The sequence below is a fragment of the Zeus faber genome (assembly GCF_960531495.2).
Source record: "Zeus faber genome assembly, contig: SCAFFOLD_39, whole genome shotgun sequence".
In the NCBI taxonomy this organism is placed as follows: domain Eukaryota; kingdom Metazoa; phylum Chordata; class Actinopteri; order Zeiformes; family Zeidae; genus Zeus; species Zeus faber.
Window position 1 is genome coordinate 158,015 of NW_028293190.1, and position 21,348 is coordinate 179,362.

At 43.0% G+C, this 21,348-nt stretch overlaps 1 pseudogene across 1 annotated transcript; it reads left to right on the plus strand.

Annotated features, from left to right (window-relative positions):
• Positions 1-1,901: 1,901 nt before the first annotated feature.
• On the plus strand, positions 1,902-20,519 carry LOC307247610 (bcl-2-like protein 1; annotated as a pseudogene). Its single transcript has 2 exons — positions 1,902-2,305; positions 20,484-20,519. The product of its transcript is annotated as a bcl-2-like protein 1 (transcript).
• The last annotated feature ends 829 nt before the right edge of the window (positions 20,520-21,348 follow it).

Below are 21,348 nucleotides of genomic sequence, written 5' to 3' on the forward strand. Positions count from 1 at the left end.
TGGGGGTTGCATGACAATGCGGTTCCCCAGGAGTGTCACTCATCTCCATAGAAGGTAAACAGGCCAAGTGTGATCGGATATTGGAATTGACATTGTAGGAGCAAAACATTTCTCTTTACATAATTCTGAGGGGTTCCTGCGGGGGCAGACACAAATGTTTTAAAACCCCCTTTTGGAGGTAGAAGCCTTTGTCCTCATTCAAAATAGTTGATCGTAATAATTTTTCCCTCACACTAGACAACCAGCTCTACCTCCTGAGCTACCACCCCCTGAAGGAAAAAGTCCTTAAGACCATCGCTGAAGCCGTCAGCACGGGACTTGAGTGGGCAAAGCAGTTCCGACACTCCAAGAAAACCATCGCCTTTGTCAGAGCTAGGGAGCAGGCAACCCCTGCCAGAAGAACACCTGCAGGCATCCTGACCTATGCAAGAGGATGGCAGCCGGCCACCTCATCCAGGTGGACGGCTGGGTCACCTGGATGAGTGTGTATTATTTTGAAAGGCCCGAAACACCCAATGATTCCAGGAACATCACTGATGATGTGTCCAGAGGCATCAGCAGATGTATTTACACAGCGATAGATATATATAAAGAAATGTATGATTAAGGCAATTATCATCATCTAACATGGAAGTATGTTAAATGTGACATCAAGGTGTTCACTTATTGTGCACAACATGGAATTTTGACGGTGGTAAGCTGAGCATTTCCCTCTCCAAATCCGGGTCATCCTCCATCACTGTAAGACAACATATTATAGATTTTTAATAATGGTCCATGGTGAAAATAATCTAATTCAAAGAGTAATGCACAACTTAATGAATATTATGAGAAAATGTCACAAATTACTTTGAATGACTAATGTAAGGGGTCAGCAGAGGTCAGACACTGGTGTAGAGAGAGACCTGTTTTCTCTCAACAGATACTCCTGCAGACGCTGCATCTTTGTACCTGAAGCACACCTTTTCCCCATGATGAATGCTGCATACCCATAAGCCCCCCTGTCCCACACTTCCTTCCTGGTGTCCTTCGCTCTGACACCAAAGCCAAAAAGGTTGTTTTCTTCTGACACAGGTGGTGGAGCACTGGAACTCTCAGCCTCATATTTAAGAAGAGACCTTATCTCCTTGAAACTAAGTGCATACTGCTGAAATAAGATAAGACTGTCCTTGCTGGGCCCTTCAGCCATAAAGACTCCAGTGTCTCTCTCCTTCTGGGCACTCTTGATCAGGTACATTGTGTACCCTACATCATTTTCAAGAAGCCACCTGAAGGATTTGCCCTTATATTTCCAAAACTAGAGAATATACTCCCTGAGCACTTCACTCCGGTCAGTATAGTCCCCTCCCTGTTGTAAACCACAGTCCAGGCATTCTTTCTGACCACATCCTCTTTGACCGGTGCTGACCTGTCTTGTTAGGACAATTAGGACAAGGAAGATTTTTTTTTTTTCTTCTCTGAGGGATCCCGCTGCAGAAAGCCCAATGGCCCCATTTGGAAGAAAACTTTTACCTTCCCCGTGAAGATTATACGTTGTTTTTGCGACATGTTGATCACTTCTGTACAAACAACAACAACAACAAATGATCCAACTATTATGCCCAGCAAAAAAGAGAAGTCATTCAGCTTTGTGACATGTAACAACGTCAGATGCGGTAGTTAGTACAGGGAGCCAAATGTCATGATGCCAAATGATGAATAATCCCCCATATAGCCCCTGCACCCCTAGGCCAGCAGCCCCATGGGATTTCTATGTGATGTCAAAGCTCTCCTCCAATGGGGATTCAGTGTTTGAACAATGCCATCAGTTTCCAACTGGCAAATTATTGCGCTACCCCACTGACTTACCAAAAATAACAGCAGAAAGAGGTCTACGCCCGAGCAGCTTGGCAGTTTTCAGCATGGAGCACAGCAACAGAGAGATTGTGGTCTCTTTCATCAGCTACAAATTGTCTCAGCAGAACTATCCAATACTGCAGCTGGGGCCGGAGAGCACCAGTGAAAAGGCACTTTGGGAGTTGGCGGACGAGTTTGAGCTGCGCTATATGAAAGCCTTCAGCGACACTTTGTCCCAGCTCCACATCACTCCCGCCACGGCCTACAACAGCTTTGAGAACGTGATGGACGAGGTGTTTCGGGACGGGATCAACTGGGGACGCCTCGTGGGCCTGTTTGCCTTTGGAGGTGCCCTCTGCGTGATTGCGTGCAGAAGGAGATGAACAACATGATGCCCCGCATAGTAGACTGGATGACCATATACATGGGCCACCACCTTGATCCATGGATCCAGAGTCAGGGAGGATGGGTGAGTACCTCGGCTTAAACAAAGTAACCTTGTTGCCTTAACATTTTGAGTAGAGACTTTGTTATTTCAACTAATGCATTTAAATTGGGTTAGGCAAACAAAAAGAAAAAAGAAACCGACCTGGTGTCAGTTGGCCTGGTTTCAGTTGGGCCGGTACAGGCCCAACTGAAACCAGGCCAACTGACAAGCAGTCCACCAGGGGAATGCCTGGTACTCCCGGTGGCCAGTCTGCCCCTCCTTCTGACGCAAGTGGATGGATAAATGGTTATTTGTCAAAAATTGTTCCCAATGTAGCCGAAATTCAAACAACATTTGATTTCGTCATATAGACTAAAAGCTAATTTCCCGAATAAAATAGTGTGGTAGAAAGGCTGAGAACCAAACTCAACCCTAACAGCCTGTCAGTGGTGATGTGTGCAGACCAATAAACTATGAATTTATAATCACAAATAAAAAAATAATTTGTTATATTAGAAAGTTTCTTTGTTCTGTCCTTCTTGTCACTGTCCAAATTAAATAGACAAACACCCAAACAGGCAAACTAATGTTGTGCACGAGTTGAACCAAGATGTTTAGCAGGCGCAAGTAGCCTTGTTCTCTTTGACTCTTTGAGCGAAACATTTTGAGTTCCAAGTTGAGTGCCAATGTTCCTTGACATTCAAAGTTGTTCAAGCGTTTTTGCTGAAGTTAGTTTAACCGACTCAACAACAACAACACATGAATAAATTGCTGTATGACACTCAAGACACAACCACTGTGGCGACTGCTGCTGGCTATGTAAAACTTTAATTCATTCTAATCTTCTTTTCTCTGTCCGTCTCGTGATCATCATGACAGCACCACTTTGCGGAGGTATTCAGCGAAGATGCTGTTGCCAGAGTCAGGAGGTCGAAGGAGAGTTTAAGGTGATGGACGCTGGTCGGGGTCGTGCTACTCACAGGAGCGCTGTTCTACGTGGTCATTGTGAAGAATCGGCTTTAGAGCAGAGGACAATGGTTATTTGATTCTATTTTTCATATACAGTAGTTTGGAAAAAATATTAATTCATCATCATCATTATTTATTTTTCTATTTTGGAAAGGCTTGTTCTTTTTTTCTGTTGTACAGTTATTTGCATGCTTCAAACAAATGCATTTTAGAAATGTCATTTTTGATATCTTTGATCTGTGATACTATTTTTAGAAGAGGAAGAACACAAGTACAGAAGGTTTTCATTTGGTGGTTAAGTGACATCTCTGAACTACCACAATTCAAGTTCAAGAGATTATTATACGGTCATACATATGTGCAGTGAAATGTCCCTTTGGGACTCTGCAATTTCTCTAGTTGTTAATGTGCCTTATTACTTAATGAAAGAATTTTTTTTTTTCCTTAAAATTAACTTAACCACACCATTGCTCTGTTTAATTATTCTATTATATAATTATAGATCCAGAATTACGATTGGTGCGCTGCCCCTTGCAGCTACCTGCGCGAGCACCTTGTATCGATCGCGCACATTTTAGTATTTTTAGTATTTTTAGAGCTCATAGAGCTTATTGTGCATAGTAAATTCTGCAAAAGTGCAATAAATGTGTCAAGTGGAAATTTAAACACACAGTTCCAGTTCAGGTTTTATTTGTGTTGAGTTAATGCTGAAGTCTTCCCACCTGCCTAATTTTGAACATTGGGATGCTTTGAGCAATAATGGCCACATGAAGATGATTTCACACCATCTCTTACTGAAGAAGGTTAAAGGAGGTTTAATGCAATTAAGTAGTGTAAAGCAATAAATGCTTACACTCTATCAACAATCTATCTCAATACAAATATAATTTTAAGGGCAGCGCCACTCACACACTTGGGCACCCACACATACAGTACGTACACAATTCACACTATGTACTGTAGAAGAAGTTCTCCTGCATTTTCTGTGAGGTTAATCTGCCGCTACAAGAAAACAAAACTGAGAATATTAAAGATATTTATTCTCCAGAATAAAGAGAAAGATTCAGTACTGCTCCGAAGCAGGAGCAGACTGGTCAGGAGACTGCTTTGGAGCAGTACTGAATCTTTCGAAGAAGGCTTTATACCGATGAGAGGTTGTGTACCTTTAGTCAGGTGTCATTTACAAGACAATGCCCCCCTCAATCATCCATTGATCAAAGCAATTCAAGAGAGCTCATACAATGGGTTAACAGCCAAACTCAGGTCACAGGTATGCTCTGACATCATACACACAATGCTCTGTCAAGTTACCCTTATCTCCACACAAGGTTGAGTGAGGATGAAATGTGATCTCGTCTTTATACTACTTTTTCTTTTTTACTTTTTTTAACCTGTGCTGTCAGCATGCAATGGCATACAACACAGAGTATTTGTATTGCATTCAGGACAGAGTTAGTCTGCAAGTGGAGTTCAAGTTCTCAACCTGCAATGTGACTCTTTATTAATTCTTAAATCATCAAGAACTGCTGCAATAACTCTGTCCTGTGGATGACCTGTAGAATGACAAGAGCACAATTTTTGGCTATGGAGAGCCACCACCAACCCCCCTCTTTGGAGAACTATTTATCATGTTTGGGTATATAAACAACTGATCACTACTCCAAGAGTGGGAGAATCATCACGGTGAGACAAATAAACATGGAAACAAACAACATTTACACAAAAACATGAACATTGGACGACAACATGTATTGAAAAACTGAATTAGGTCCAGGAAAACTGGAACTACAACTGGTCACGTGGCCTCTTCCTGTCATAGTTATGGAAGCAAATGAGGGAGGAAAGGAGAGGAATGCAACCAGGAGGGTGCTGGGGTGCACTCGAAGCAGGCGTGCGTGCGTGCGTTCGTGCATGCGTGCGTGTGTGTGTAAGATGTCCACCGGTAAGTGTACATGACTTATCCCCATTGGTACTGGTGCAGAAGGTCGGTAATATGTTGCGGCACCTCCAAGCAGCGCAAGGGGCCATGAAGCCCCCCGAACCCCTCAGCCCTGAGGACAACCCTCGGCTGCAGGTGATCCCCGGGTACCCTGCCCTGCAGCCACGGAAGACCCCCAGGCCCCCAGAGAAGTCAGAGGGCTGTGGAGCAACTCCAACGCCCAGCCCCGAGGAGCATGACCCAGTCCCAGGGAGTACGAGGAGACCCCACACCCCAGGGGCGCACACATACAACCAACCCCCGGGCGCAGGCACAAGATGCAGCCGCCGGCACAGAACCCGGGCCACGGGCGCAGGGCACGGACCGCAGGCCCAGATCACGGTCCCATGGTGACAGACCGACACTCCTCGAGCCACCCGCCCCACGGGCGGGCCGGCAGGACCCCCACACCCACCCACGCCCCGCACAAGGGGGGAGGCCCGCCCCACTGCAGTTGACCAGACGCCCACACACCGCAGCTAAGCGCCCACACACGCAGCGAGCACCCAGCGTGGGGCACCTCGATGCCACACCCCCCTCCCCCCCGGCAACGCCTGCAGGCCACCCGGCACACAGGCCCAACGCCACCCCCAGCACCCGGGGCCCTGCAGCAGAGAAGCCGCGCCGCAGAAGCAAAAGGCCAACAGCCGCCCCCTACACCCCAACCCACACCCACAATGACAAGCAGTCCCCCCAGGGGCCCCGGAAGGGCCCGGCGGCGCTCTCCGCAGCCCCACCAGGTCGCAGCACATCCCAAGCCACCAGGCGCAAGGCCAGCGACCAGCCACCCCTGAAAAAAAAAAACCCCAGTGCAGTTAAAATTGCGGGGTTGGGGGTGCGAGTCCATCAGGCATAAGCGTTCATCGGATCACTCGCACCCCTTTTGTCCCGCAGGCCCTGGTCTGATGGAGTGTTGTTTGGAGTAGGATTGGTGTGCCAGTGTATGTGTTCTAAGCTAATGTGAGTGGGATTAAAATTTTGAGAAGGACGAGAAGCTGCTTGGGCAGGAGTGTGACAGGCAAGATGGTAGCTGCCCGCCGCATCCCCAACCACATAGCCTGCACCCCGCCCATCTCGCAAGCCCTCGGCCTATTGTGTGGTGTATGTGCTGAGTATGAGTTTTGGCACTGAGAGAGATAGGCGAGTCTCGACCCGGGGCACGACTAAGGAGAGGTCACCGAGAAGACATATAGACGGGGAGAAGGGAATGCTGAGACCCAGAAGAGTTGATAGCTTCTTGGTGATGTTAGTCCAGAATGCTATGTTAGGTGGGCAGAGCCAGAAGGCATGAAAGTCGTCATCTCTGGTATCAAGGGAACAGTGGGAGCAAATGTCTTCATCCACAAAACCCATTTTGAACATTTTGTGTTCCGTGATATGGGCTCTGTTCAAAATTTTATATTGGATGAGTTGAATTTTGGAGTTGCGGGTCATAGAACAGGTGTTGTTGCAAATAAGTTTCCCCAGGTTTATATCGGTGGGACCAGCAAGGTCTCAAGCAAGGTAAAGATAAGGTGTCATCTATTTTTAATAAAAGTTTCTATATTCTGGAAAAGGGATTTTTCAAGTGACCGATATGAGTGAGATGTTCAATCATTTCAGGTGGTTGTAGGATGTTGTGGGTCAATTTGATTTAAACTTTTAGAGACTGCTGTAATTGAAGGAATTGAAGGAAGCCGTGGCCACCGATATATATATACCTTTGGGTTAAGGTTGGGAAGGATATTAGAAAATTGTTTTCAAAAATGTGTTCCAGATGAGTAATTCCTTGTCTTTTCCAAGACTTAACGATTATTGGTCTGTTTTTAACCAGGAAATCTGGGTTGTGCCAGATTGGGGTGAGTTTGTTTGGAGGTAGAGTGTGACCACTTAGTTTGAGGAATTTCCACCAGGCTGACAGAGTTGTTGTGATAAGTGGGTTTTTAAAGCAATTATGTTTCCTTAAAGATTCCGTAAGAAATGGGAGATCGGATAATGATAACTCCTGACATTCAGATTGTTCAATGTCTCGCCATCCATGGGCCAATTGTTGCTCTGGTTGTAACCATTTAATTATAAATTGAAGATGGTTTACTAGATAGTAGTATCTAAAGTTTGGGGCTGCTAGGCCTCCACAGTCTTTGTTTTTCTGTAGTGTTGCTAGTTTGATTCTCGGTTTCTTGTATATCCAATAAAATGTGTTGACCATTGAGTCTACAGTATTGAACCAATGTACTGGTGGTTGCACTGGGGTCATTGAAAATATATAGTTTATTTTGGAAGTATATTCATTTTCACTGCTGCTATCCTACCAATTAGTGAGATGGGTAGGTTGTTCCATCGAATGAGGTCTTATTCAATGGATTTGAGCAATGGGGCGAAGTTAAGGGGTAAACAAATCTGATAGATTGGGGGAGATATCAATACCAAGGTATCTAATATTGCCCGTTGTGATGGTTAAGTGAAGTTTCTGGGTTGCAGCATTACAGTCCCCCCCAATGAGTGGTAAGACTGTGGTTTTAGTCCAATTTATTAAATAGTCTGAGAATTTAGATATAAGATTTAACACCTCCGGTAGGGATGATATTGGGTTCCGTATGTACAACAGAATATCATCTGCATACAAACTGATTTTGTGAACAGAGTTTCCTGTTTGTATGCCAACAATATAACTGTTTTGACAGATACCCGCCGCGAGGGATTCGATTAGGATGACGAATAGTAAAGGGGAGAGCGGACATCCTTGTCCTTGAATCTTCGATGGCTGTAAAAAGTGATTTTTCTCTATCACGTTTCAATTGATTGGCAAGAAATTTACCTGATTTGTAATTGAAATCAAAATAATTTGCTCTTGTTCACGTCATAAGGAATTGTGTCTTTTGATGGATGATAGCTTCAGGTTGAGATGTATTTGTCCTGATCTCATTTCGGATTTGCTCAGAAGATGAGTGGGCTTGTTGGGAATGTAACTACTTTAGTCGCTGTTGGAGTTTATTTTGGCATTCTTGTCCTTTCTTTTTCTTGTGAGTGGAGAATGAAATAATATTACCTCTTAGAACTGCCTTTGCTGTTTCCCAAAGCAAGGATGGTGATATTTCTGGGGAGTCATTCAGTTCAATGAAGGAAGTCCATTCTCTTGGAAATACCTTACTTTCCGGACTATAGAGCGCACCTGTATATAAGCCGCATCCGCTCTATTTAAAAAAAAAGAGATATACAAGCCGCACCGGGCTATAAGCCGCAGATATCTATGTTGAAAAATTAGATATTTACTGCATGTACAGAACGATTTTGAACTGTAAACGTACATGTATGTACCTGAACAGATTTCCGAACAGTGCCTTTTAACACGGCAGCAACTTTGCTGATTAAAACGGAACAGAACCAAGAGAAAAAAAACGGCATTTATTTACCTTTATTTCTCCTGTGTTTGAAACCACAAGTCACTTTAATCATCTTCGCTGAAACCCATGAAGTCGTCTTCTTCAGTGTCGGAGTTAAACAGCCTCAGAAGCGCTTCGTCACATCTGTCTCCATCAGTCTCGCTCTCCGTGTCACTGTCATCCACCGGTGAAGTTGACTCTGAAGGTGCGCCGCTCTCTTCGCGTAGCAGTCCAGCCTTTCGGAACCCGTTGGTGATGGTGGATTTTATAAATAATTACCAGTTGGTAATTTATCGTCCGCGTTATATCTGCTAAAGAAAAAGTAACGTATTCTTCTTTGCAGTGATTTTTCGTCTATCTTATTTTTGATTCTAATTCCGGTTAGAGCGCCCCAAGCGGTGGAAGAAAAATCCACAGAATAGCCGCACCTTTGTATAAGCCGCATGGTTCAAAACCTAGGAAAAAAGTAGCTGCTAATAGTCCGGAAAGTACGGTAAATGGTTAAATTCTTTATCTGTTAAAAGTGAGGTGTTAAACTGCCACCTGCCGGGAGGGTTCCGGATTGTTTCATTTATCAGGTTGAAACTAATTGACCCGTGATTGGAAATTACAATAGGGTGGATTTCTGGATTAGTGATTTTGGACAGTGGAGTTACTTGTCAAGAAAAGGTAGATTTGAGAGAAACTTTGGTGATGTGGTGAAGAGTATATGTATTCCTTAGAATGTGGGTTATTTGATCGCCAACAGTCCCCAAGAGCAAGATGACTCATATATTGTTTTATAGTGTCCGACGAACGCCAGGATTTGGGAATATTTCTGGTTTGAGAACGGTGTAAATTTGGATCCAGTACTGTGTTGAAGTCTCCTCCCAGTATGATAATTTATTCAAAAAATTCTAAAAGTTTTGAAAATATATTGTCAAAGAAATTTGGGTCATCCTCATTGGGGCCATAAATATTAGCTAAGGTTCATTGATGTTACCTAAAATCCCATTCATCATTATGAAACGCCCTTCTGGGTCAGATATTGTGGTTTTATTTTGATATGGGATACTTTTATTGTTCAATATACATAGATACACCTCTTTTTTTTGAGTTGTATGATGCGGAAAACATCTGATTAACCCATTTAGCTTTGAGTTTGAGGTGCTCAGATGCAGTGAGTTGGGTTTCTTGAAGTAGACAGAAGCTGGGGTTCATCTTGGTGAGGTGAGTTAGGATTTTGCTACGTTTAGCAGGTGAGCCCAAGCCTCTCACATTCCAACCAACAAACTTAATGGGTGTCATTGAAGCTAGTTAGGGGGTGATGGCACAATGCATCTAAGGCAATAGCTATACTACCGTTCCCATGCTTTTCCATAGATAAGTCTGGGGTTTCCTCCTTTATATTCCTTTTCATTGCCATCATATTGTAGGAAGTTTGTAGGGATACATAACTACACAAACAAATGACGAGTAGACAAAGATAAACACAGAAAATTGCCGGATTAGACATACATAAAGTGAAAGACATTATAGAGTGAGAGTGATAGGAGAAGTAAGGAGAGAGGGATTAGGGAGGTGAGATGTGGCATATCCTCTTCGTGGAGATGGAGGTTACTCGCACATATCCCACTAGGATCGTGATCTCAGTTCACATCCGATGATTTACCGTTGTAGTCGTTTATCTGGTCCTCTGGAAGGTTGCAGACTTTCTTGAAATGAGATGCGTGTGCCCACGTAGGTCATTTTACCACCTTAACTGCTGCTGCGGTGGTGAGGAGGATCTGGAACGGTCCAAGGAATCTGGCAGAGTTCCAGCGTTCCCTCCGGAAGTTGTAGATCACCACCCAGTCACCTGGTCGGAGGTCGTGTAGTGGTCCTTCAAGTGGGATTGCAAGGGCTGCTTTGACCTGGGCACATACATTTAAACACTTGGGTGAGAGACTTACATTATGACAACATTGTTTGCTCTAGGTCCAAGAATGTAAAATAGGGTATGGGGAATAGTTCTGTGTTTTTCCAAACAGTTATGTTGAATAGACAACTATAGTCTCAGTACAAAATAAATATATGCAGTCACCCTAGCGGAACAACAGAATAATATTATCACATTGTCTAATATGTAGGAGATAATGTTAATAGAATATAGATTAGGCTACAAAATAACCGACAATGTGTAAATCATGCAAGGTTTTTTAAATTGTCCTAAAATGCATTTCTCGAATGTTGCCTGAACATAATCTCATCTACACAATCCATTAATAAACGCAAGTCTAAAATGATAAATCCTAAAACTGGACAATCTGATCACTGCTGATTTACATGATGTAATTCATATGTGGCTTTTGTCGACAGAAGATAGACCTAAGCGGTCTCCCGGTCAGCACTTCATGCTGGGACAGTGCTCTCGCACCATGTGATCGCCCTCACATTCCCATCATCACTAATGGCAGGAATGAAACTCAGTCAAGCTGACCTTCATTGGGATTCCATTAAGAAAACCATGTCAAGCTCCCCAAACAATATTTTAACCATGACAAAGCGTCATGGTAAGCGTCTGTATGTCTCATCAATCAGCTGCTCGTCACATCACACTTGCCTGTACATATCATGCAACCAAATAAAACAAAAGACAGTTTACAGCAAATAGATACACAAACACAACCAGTTGTACCAAGAAAGACAAACACTGTTTTCAACAAAAAAAACAGATGATGAACAGACAAATCAAACGAAAACCCTCCTTTTTGTTGTACTCATGAGTTTAAATTATTGTGGTTGAACTTTTCAAGAACTTCAGTAGCAAGATCTGGGCGGGACGAAGCCACAATGGCAACGCTGTCAAGTAATCATGTGAATCACCAAAAGACGGAAGAAGAGAAGTTGGAGTAAGCAAAGTGAGTGTTGCACATGTTGATGATGGAGAGGTGCTGCCTGAGAGAAATGAGCCGGTTTGCTTCGTAGCAAGATAAAGGCTCAATGACTCAAATAATGACTTATTTAGTGCTGGCTGGAGTTATAGAGGAGAAGAAAAGAAAAAACATCAAACTAAGAATTTTAGGAAGTCCTGTGTATCCATGACACAAGCAGATGAGTAAAACATCAATATTGCAAAGTGTGCTGCCATTGATAAATTCAAAATCAGTCAAAATAAATTTCCGTAATGTGGCAGGACAAAAACATTACCGACCCAAACCCTATCCCTAAACCTAACCCTAACCCTAACGAGTTAAGCAACTAAAGAGGGTAAGGAAAAATGTGATCAACATACTAAAACATTTTAATATTTAGCCTTCATTACTATTTTCTCTTTTTTTAAATTAAAAAACATTGAAACGGTCGACGTATTTCACATTTATTTTAGTGTTTCAATTTTTAGAAAGTGAATGTTCACAATCCATTACCTCTCTTGTGTACAAAACAAAACAATTATTCCTCTTTGTTAAACTACTTGTTAAGTTTTATTGTGTATAAGAACATCTATCTTGTTCAATGTAAAATTGCGATAAAAATAATAATAATAATAATAATAATGTTTGTTTGATTATAGAAAATCATTTGAGAAAAACAAAGTAACCGGTAAGGATATGAAACATACAAACACAGTTGTATATCACATCAAAACTAACGATTCACTCATGCAAGATCATGATTTCATTAATAGTGTTTAATCAATACTATTTAGTTATTTATCATATCCTTTCATTTAGAATTACAAATTTACTAATGCTTTGTGCCATTGTGCCAATTTGTTACTGTTTTAACACTGCAGACAACCCACTGTGGGAAAGATAAAGGATTATCTTATCTCAACCATCACTTTGACAAAAGAACACAAAAGGGAAAAATAAAGTATCTAAAAAGAATAACTCTTTATAACCCAAAAAGTAATTCATTTCTGCTGCTACTATGCATCATATCTGTGCTCCGCAATGTCTTAAAACATATTTTGGAAGCAGCAATTATAATTTTTTTAATATTGATATATTTATTTTTAGCAGTTTGGAATGCTTTGTGATGGGCGCAGCGGAAGCATGCTGGCCCCATAACCCAGAGGTCGATGGATTGAAGCCATCCTCTGCTAAAGCGATGCATTTGGTACCATAGGATGTGGACTTATGCTAATTTCAAGTTACAAACTTTCCATGTGTTGAGCAGGTGGTCAAGACAGCTTTGAAACACTCGTGAGCAACGAGTATTGATGATCATGCCCTCCTTAAGCATAGATTGTGCGTCCGAGTCCCACCTGATGTGCTTATGAGCAGAGCTCACCACTGAGGCTGCCTGCCCCTAAAATCCAGGGATCTCTCGATCAAAACCATGATAAGGCCTTACCGTTACACTAGGACCAAATGCATTTGGACCTGAACTCCCGCTAACAGTATGTTGAGGAGGAAAATGCTTCTTATCTATCTAAAAGATGCTGATCAGAAAACATTTTCCAGCCAATCATGACAATTTCCCTCCACGGTTGATGATTTCACCTTCTAAACAAGGGAATGTGGGCTCAAGTCCTACCTGGGGCTCTCAAAAGCAGAGTGGTGCAGTGAGAGCGTACTGGCCCCAGAGCAAGAATGTTGATGGATCCAAACCATCCTCTTTTCAGACCTCCCGCTTGCTAGAGGTATTGATACTGATCACACAAACATTCTTGACAGTTTCACCTCCCAAACCAGGATGTGGACTCTTGCTAATTTCATCTTGCAAACAAAAAAGCTTTTTACCAACTCTCGATGTGTTGAGCAGGTGGTCATGCTGACCACAAAACAATTACTGTCCAGTGATGACAACTTCCAAACACTGATGAAGATTTCAAGACCAGTCATGACAATTTTCCCCTCCTTAACCAGGGATTGTGGGTCCGAGTCCCACCTGATGTGCTTATAAGTAGAGTTGCCAGCAGAGGCATGCTGGCCCCAAAACCCAGAGATTGATTGATGAAAGCATTCTCTGTTAAGGCCTTACCTTTACTATCAGACCAAATGCGTGTAGACATGAACTCTAGCTAACTATATGTTGAGGAGGAAACTGTTTCTTACCTATAAATAATCTATTTACCATGTGTTGATGCTGATTGCAAAACATCTTCCAACCATTCAGGAAAATTTCCCTCCACTCTTTACGATTTCACCTCCTAAAAAACTGATTGTGTGCTCAGGTACCACATGCCGTTCTCGAATGCAGAGTGGCGCAGCGGAAGCGTGCTGGGCCCATAACCCAGCGGTCGATGGATCGAAACCATCCTCTGCTAAGGCCTCGCATTTGGTACCATAGGATGTGGACGTGTGCTAATTTGAAGTTATAAACTCTCCATGTGTTGAGTAGGTGGTCATGACAGCTTTTAAACACTCGTGAGCAACGTGTCTTGATAGTTATCCCCTCCTTCAGCATGGATTGTGCGTCCGAGTCCCACCTGATGTGCTTTTGAGCAGAGCTCACCGCTGAGGCTTCCTTCCCCTGAAATCCGGAGATTGATTGATCCAAACCGTTCTCTGATAAGGCCTTACCGTTACAATTGGACCAAATGCATTTGGACCTGAACTCCCGCTACCAGTATGTTGAGGAGAGAGATGCTTCTTACCTATTAATCATCTATCTACCAGGTGCTGATCGGAAAACATTTTCCAGCCATTCCTGACAATTTCCCTCCACTGTCGTTGATTTCACCTCCTAAACAAGGGATTGTGGGCTCAAGTCCTACCCGGGGCTCTCAAAAGCAGAGTGGTGCAGTGAGAGCGTACTGGCCCCAGAACCATGATGTTGATGGATCCAAACGATCCTCTTTTAAGACCTCCCGTTTGCTAGAGGTATTGATGCTGATCACACAAACATTCTTGACATTTTCATCTCCCAAACCAGGATGTGGACTCGTGCTAAGGTCATCTTGCAAACAAAAAAGCTTTTTACCAACTCTCGACGTGTTGAGCAGGTGGTCATGCTGTCCACAAAACAATTACTGTCCAGTGATGACAACTTCCAAACACTGATGAAGATTTCAAGACCAGTCATGACAATTTTCCCCTCCTTAACCAGGGATTGTGGGTCCGAGTCCCACCTGATGTGCTTATAAGTAGAGTTGCCAGGAGAGGCATCCTGGCCCCAAAACCCAGAGATTGATTGATAAAAGCATCCTCTGTTAAGGCCTTACCTTTACTATCAGACCAAATGCATGTGGACATGAACTCTAGCTAACTATATGTTGAGGAGGAAACTGCTTCTTACCTATAAATAATCTATTTACCAGGTGTTGATGCTGATTGCAAAACATCTTCCAACCATTCAGGAAAATTTCCCTCCACTCTTGACGATTTCACCTCCTAAAAGACTGATTGTGTGCTCAGGTACCACATTCCTTTCTCAAAAGCAGAGTGGCGCAGCGGAAGCGTGCTGTGCCCATAACCCAGAGGTCGATGGATCGAAACCCTCCTCTGCTAAGGCCTCGCATTTGGTACCATAGGATGTGGACTTGTTCCAATTTCAAGTTACAAACATAAATGCTTCCTACAAGCTCTCCATGTGTTGAGCAGGTGCTCATGATAGATTTTAAACAGTCGTGAGCAACGAGTCTTGATAATTATCCCCTCCTTAAGCATGGATTGTGCGTCCGAGTCCCACCTGATGTGCTTATGAGCAGAGCTCACTGCTGAGGCTTCCTGCCCCTAAAATCCAGAGATTGATTGATCTAAACCATCCTCTGATAAGGCCTTACCGTTACAATAGGAACAAATGCATTTGGACCTGAACTCCCGCTAACGGTATGTTGACGAGGAAAATGCTTCTTAACTTATAATCATCTACCAGGTGTTGATGCTGATTGCAGAACATCTTCCAACCATTCAGGAAAATGTCCCTCCACTTTTGACGATTTCACCTCCTAAACAAGTGATTGTTTGCTCAAGTACCACATGCTGTTCTCAACAGCAGAGTGGCGCAGCGGAAGCGTGCTGGGCCCATAACCCAGAGGTCGATGGATCAAAACCATCCTCTGCTAAGGCCTGGCACTTGGTACCATAGGAAGTGGACTTGTGCTAATTTCAAATCACAAACAAAAATGCTTCTTAGCAAATCTCCACGTGTTGAGCAGGTGGTCATGACAGCTTATGAGCAACGACTCTTGATAGTTATCCCCTCCTTAAGCATGGATTGTGCGTCCGAGTCCCACCTGATGTGCTTATGAGCAGAGCTCACCGCTGAGGCTGCCTGCCCCTCAAATCCAGAGATCTCTTGATCAAAACCGTCCGCTGATAAGGCCTTACCGTTACAACTGGACCAAATGCATTTGGACCTGAACTCCCGCTAATGGTATGTTGAGGAGGAAAATGCTCTCACCTATTATTCATCTATCTACCAGTTTTTGATGTGGAACGGAAAACATTTTCCAGCCATTCATGACAATTTCCCTCCACTCTCGATGATTTCACCTCCTAAACAAGGGATTGTGGGCTCAAGTCCTACCCGGGGCTCTCAAAAGCAGAGTGGTGCAGTGAGAGCGTACTGGCCCCAGAACCATGATGTTGATGGATCCAAACCATCCTCTTTTAAGACCTCCCGTTTGCTAGAGGTATTGATGCTGATCACACAAACATTCTTGACAGTTTCACCTCGCAAACCAGGATGTGGACTTGGGCTAAGGTCATCTTGCAACCAAAGAAGCTTTTTACCAACTCTGGACATTTTGAGCAGGTGGTTATGCTGTCCACAAAACAATGACTGTCCAGTCATGGCAACTTCCAAACACTGATGAAGATTTCAAGACCAGTCATGACAATTTTCCCCTCCTTAACCAGGGATTGTGTGTACGAGTCCCACCTGATGTGCTTATAAGTAGAGTTGCCAGCAGAGGCATGCTGGCCCCAAAACCCAGAGATTGATTGATGAAAGCATTCTCTGTTAAGGCCTTACCTTTACTATCAGACTAAATGCGTGTGGACATGAACTCTAGCTAACTATATGTTGAGGAGGAAACTGTTTCTTTCCTATAAATCATCTATTTACCATGTGTTGATGCTGATTGCAAAACATCTTCCAACCATTCAGGAAAATTTCCCTCCACTCTTGATGATTTCACCTCCTAAAAAAGGGATTGTGTGCTCAAGTACCACATGCGGTTCTCAAAAGCAGAGTGGCGCAGCGGAAGCGTGCTGGGCCCATAACCCAGAGGTCGATGGATCGAAACCATCCTCTGCTAAGTCTTCGCATTTGGTACCATAAGATGTGGACTTGTGCTAATTTCAAGTTATATACTCTCCATGTGTTGCGCAGGTGGTCATGACAGCTTTTAAACACTCGTGAGCAACGAGTCTTGATAGTTATCCCCTCCTTCAGCATGGATTGTGCGTCCGAGTCCCACCTGATGTGCTTATGAGCAGAGCTCACTGCTGAGGCTTCCCGCCCCTAAAATCCGGAGAATAATTGATCAAAACCATTTTCTGATAAGGCCTTTCCGTTACAATTGGACCAAATGCATTTGGACCTGAACTCCCGCTACCAGTATGTTGAGGAGGGAGATGCTTCTTACCTATTAATCATCTATCTACCAGGTGCTGATCTGAAAACATTTTCCAGCCATTCATGACAATTTCCCTCCACTCTCGATGATTTCACCTCCTAAACAAGGGATTGTGGGCTCAAGTCCTACCTGGGGCTCTCAAAAGCAGAGGGGTGCAGTGAGAGCATACTGGCCCCAGAACCATGATGTTGATGGATCCAAACGATCCTCTTTTAAGACCTCCCGTTTGCTAGAGGTATTGATGCTCATCACACAAACATTCTTGACATTTTCATCTCCCAAACCAGGATGTGGACTCGTGCTAAGGTCGTCTTGCAAAAAAAAAAGCTTTTTACCAACTCTCGACGTGTTGAGCAGGTGGTCATGCTGTCCACAAAACAATTACTGTCCGGTGATGACAACTTCCAAACACTGATGAAGATTTCAAGACCAGTCATGACAATTTTCCCCTCCTTAACCAGGGATTGTGGGTCCGAGTCCCACCTGATGTGCTTATAAGTAGAGTTGCCAGGAGAGGCATGCTGGCCCCAAAACCCAGAGATTGATTGATAAAAGCATCCTCTGTTAAGGCCTTACCTTTACTATCAAACCAAATGCATGTGGACATGAACTCTAGCTAACTATATGTTGAGGAGGAAACTGCTTCTTACCTATAAATAATCTATTTACCAGGTGTTGATGCTGATTGCAGAACATCTTCCAACCATTCAGGAGAATGTCCCTCCACTTTTGACGATTTCACCTCCTAAACAAGTGATTGTTTGCTCAAGTACCACATGCTGTTCTCAACAGCAGAGTGGCGCAGCGGAAGCGTGCTGGGCCCATAACCCAGAGGTCGATGGATCAAAACCATCCTCTGCTAAGGCCTGGCACTTGGTAGCATAGGAAGTGGACTTGTGCTAATTTCAAATCACAAACAAAAATGCTTCTTAGCAAATCTCCACGTGTTGAGCAGGTGGTCATGACAGCTTTTAAGCACTCGTGAGCAACGAGTCTTGATAGTTATCCCCTCCTTCAGCATGGTTTGTGCGTCCGAGTCCCACCTGATGTGCTTATGAGCAGAGCTCACCGCTGAGGCTTCCTGCCCCTAAAATCCAGAGATCTCTTGATCAAAACCGTCCTCTGATAAGGCCTTAGCATTACAATTGGACCAAATGCATTTGGACCTGAACTCCCGCTAATGATAGGTTGAGAAGGAAAATGCTTCTTACCGAATAGTCATCTATCTACCAGGTGTTGATGCTGATCGGAAAACATTTTCCAGCCATTCATGACAATTTCCCTCCACTCTTGCCGATTTCACCTCCTAAACAAGGGATTGTGGGCTCAAGTCCTACCTGGGGCTCTCAAAAGCAGAGTGGTGCAGTGAGAGCGTACTGGCCCCAGAACCATGATGTTGATGGATCCAAACCATCCTCTTTTTAGACCTCCGTTTGCTAGAGGTATTGATGCTGATCACACAAACATTCTTGACAGTTTCAAAGGTGTCCCCTTTGCTACAACCACATATGATTCAGGATGTGAACTCATGCCTATTATATGCTGAAGAGGACACAGCTTCATATCTACACAATGTTTAATTAACAGGTGGTCATGGTGTTCACAAAACAATTTCAGACCAGTCATCAGAACTTTTGACCACTCGTGACAATTTACAACCAGTCCTGACAATTTTCCCTCAGAAATGAATTCTTTGGGATGTGAACTCATCATGTTTGCCATAGATTTCCTGTCACTGTTGGACTGTTTTAACATTATACAGCACGTTCAAGAACCCACCCACACCAAAGGCCACACGCTCGATTTGGTGGTCACCACTGGCACCTCTCGCTCCCATCTTCATCTGCTCACGACGCATGGCCATATCGCTCTGAATAAGCCCGATGTCGTCCGAGATCTCGTCCCACCTAAAACATGCACACAACATCGTCTGACCAGCGATGGACATCTGGAACCAGGTCCCCGGGCGCGTCATCGAATGCTGCCCACTGCTCCTGGCTGCCCCCCCGGATGAAGGACAAGCCAATATGGGTGAAATGCAGAGTCTGCATTTCACCGGCCACCATCAAAAAAGCATGTGCATGTGTTGTCCTGTGACAAATAAAGATTCTTCTTCCTCAATTCATTCACCCTTTAGTATCTTTTGGTGGCATATTGTACCAGCACTGGGGGAGAGTGGTATCTCCTTTACTCAATATTTCCCCACACTTATTTAATTCATATAGCGTGTAGGCAAGATAATACTTATATTTTACCATTGAATGTTATAGTAAATTTCTCCCATATACTTCCCCTTTGGGGCTTACTATGTCCCAAACATCAATTAACATATATTTGTCAATTCACAATCATATATGGCTACTTTCCGGACAGCTAGATAAATCATCAGTATTCACATTTGGTTATCAGAAAAATGTTTTTTTCTTTAATCAGAATTCACAACCTGATTTCCAAATGTGTTATACCTTTAATTGTTTCCATCCCATCAATCAATTAGCCTATATTACAAAATATATGATTAGAAAAACACATCATAATATAAAAGTAAAAAACCTTTGGTATGATATTAAAAATATGACACATTATATGATTATAACAAAGAATACATGACACTAGAATAAAAACTTGAAAAACCTGACCATTCAATTTGTTTCAACATGCATTGATTCATCATGGCCTTTCAAAGCTTAGGCCTTTGTGAGTCCATATTCTTCATCATCTTCATCATCACTCTGGCTTCCTTCTCCAACATGTTCCCCTATTCCTTTTGACTGGACTATGTCCCATGACGTGAGGATCATTTGTTTGCTCAACCTTGACGCTATCATGGATCTCATTATGGGAATAGAACAGAAAAAAATTAAACCCATTATTATTAGTGGCACCAAGAGTATTATACCTATTTTGGTGAACATCATTCCCCATCATCCCATTTTTTAATCTAGCCATGCAAACCAATCTTTTCCATATTCCATATTCCATATTTTTACCTGCGTTGTCTTTGACCTCCTGTCTTAGCTTTTTAAGTTTATTTATTGCAAGAGGGAACAATCCATCTGGCGAGATATTATTTGGGATAAAAGTGCAACACACTTCGCCTATGAATGCACACACTCCTCCTTTTTCTGCTAAGAGCCAATCTAAAGCTTGCCTATTTTGCCAAGCCACAGCTCTTGTGGCTTTCAATTGTTCCCCTAAGGCGGATAAAGCGTCATCCGTGTAATTAATAGACCTTTGTGATTATAATGGATGTAATTGATCCATTCTGTGTTTTTGGATATTCCTCTGGCTGGTATTGTTTCAAATCCTGCCGCTACTTCATCTCGTGCTTTGAACTTTTTGGGGTATACCTCTAGGTTGTCCTATGTTATCAATTTTTACACTCTCGTCTAATTCGTATGCTCTTTTTCGCCTTTTTAGCTCCTTGGTTTCAAAGTTACCATCAACCCCATCTAATGAGTGTAATAACACAATTTCTGTAACCATTTGTACTCTTGCGCTTCTACCTCTCCACAGTTTAGATAGTACGGGCAACAAATCCTATTACCGCAGATCCAAAATTGGTCTGCCACCACTTTATCCTTTTTTTGATATACACTATCACCCAGCAGGGATGACACAAATGACTTCTTAGCCATTTGACCAGGGTCTTTTAGGTACTGGTCACCTTTTATAACAGGTGATTGTCTTCGTAGTTCGATCCGCTTGTTATCATATATGGTGACATTCCAAATTATCCCACATTGCGCTTCTTCCACACTGCCCACATGACTAGCAGTTGCGCTTCCTTCGTCATTTTGATAAAACTCTCATCCTTCCTCTATTTGAAAATCTGTTCCTATTGGTAATGTTACTTCACCTACTGCGTTGGATAGACTTATGTCCATATCTCAACATCTTTTCATAATTAGGTTATAGGACTTCCATCCCATTTAGCTTTGTAATACTTGTTGTATACACTTGATCCTAGGTACAGTAAACATTGCATTGAACACACTACTACCTTATTATGATATGAGAATATACTGTATTACTTGTTGTTCGTGTTTTATTCAGTTCGGCCTGTTTCCTCAACTCTTTCTCTTCTAAGCCTCTGATTTGCTGCCTCTTCTCTTCTCTACATAATTCACAATTGTATTTAGTGTTAATTACGTACAATGCATTCTGACGACTTGTACTACATAAATAACAGTTGTCTGCGTCTTATTTGTTTTCCGGTGAACTCCACCCATTTATACCAACTATTTGCTTTTGCTCATTCATACAACCGGTCTTTTTTTCTTAC